Below are 1,231 nucleotides of genomic sequence, written 5' to 3' on the forward strand. Positions count from 1 at the left end.
CCCAGGAAACCCTACAGTCTCAGGCAAACCGGGAAGGTTGGAGACCTACTCACCTTAGACTTTATGTTCATCAAGGACAAGGGCTGAGCAAAAGACCTGGCACACGACAAATGAGCACTGATTCGAATTAAATAAAAGAAGAGAGAGGAATGTGAGTGTAACTATACTTGGACATGTAAGGTGAAGAGCTCTTCATCTGGTTCCCGGTCATGTAAACTTTTTAAATGTCATCAAAACATGATACATTAAGGTTAGGAAAGTTGTCAAATACACAAGTTAGTTAGATGCACATTGTAATTCACAAAACATTCATACATGTAATAAGTGTATATTAACTACCTTTTGTGTGCTGGGTACAGTGAATTACAATGGGCTACAAGGATTAGGCAGATTTGGACTCCTCCCAAAGAAGTCTGCAGGGGGATTTTATAAAACTCAAACAAAGAGAAACAATTATGGCATTAAAAAAAAAAAGACCAGGTAATCTATGTGTGAGCCTACCAAGAAAAGGCTTCAGGTAGGAGGTAAGGGTACATTTGGGAAGGGTTTACATTTGGATAAGGTTTAAGCAGAAGGATGAGAAAGGACTCCCAGTTTGAGAAAAGACTCTGCTCTAAGTGTTCCCTGAGATAGGAAAACTCACCATGTGCACGTGGCTTGAGAATATGGATGTGTGTGTTTTCTATGGCTGTGTAAAAAAAAAAATCACCACACAGTTAGCATCTGAAAATAATGATCATTTATCATCCCATTTATCATCGGGCTTCCCTGGTGGCTCAGAGGTTAAAGCGTCTGCCTCCAGTGCAGGAGACCCAGGTTCAATCCCTGGGTTGGGAAGATCCCCTGGAGAAGGAAATGGTAACCCACTCCAGTATTCTTGCCTGGAGACTCCCATGGATGGAGAAGCCAGGCTACAATCCACGGGGTCGCAAAGAGTCAGACACGACTGAGCGACTTCACTTTCACTTTATCATCCCATAGCTTCCATGGGTCAGAAGTCTGGGCTCAACCTCGCTGGTTCTCCACTCAGTGTCTCCCAGGGCTGAAATCAAGGTGTTCCTCTGGGGAGCTCCTCTTCCAAGCTCATGTGGTTGCTGGCAGGGCTCAGTTCCCTGCTGTGGTGTGAGTGAGTTTCTGTATTTTTCTTCTTACTTACTGGGTAAGGACCCTTCCTAGCTTCTACAGGCCACCCTCAAATCCTTTCCTCATGGCCGCCTCCAAAGACCCTCTC

The 1,231-nt window shown here is 44.6% G+C and overlaps 1 non-coding gene across 1 annotated transcript; it reads left to right on the forward strand.

The window, feature by feature from the left end:
• Positions 1-765: 765 nt before the first annotated feature.
• Positions 766-837, forward strand: TRNAW-CCA (transfer RNA tryptophan (anticodon CCA)). The gene has a single exon. It is a non-coding gene; the product is annotated as a tRNA-Trp (tRNA).
• The last annotated feature ends 394 nt before the right edge of the window (positions 838-1,231 follow it).

This window comes from Bos javanicus, chromosome 18 (assembly GCF_032452875.1).
Source record: "Bos javanicus breed banteng chromosome 18, ARS-OSU_banteng_1.0, whole genome shotgun sequence".
Classification (NCBI taxonomy): domain Eukaryota; kingdom Metazoa; phylum Chordata; class Mammalia; order Artiodactyla; family Bovidae; genus Bos; species Bos javanicus.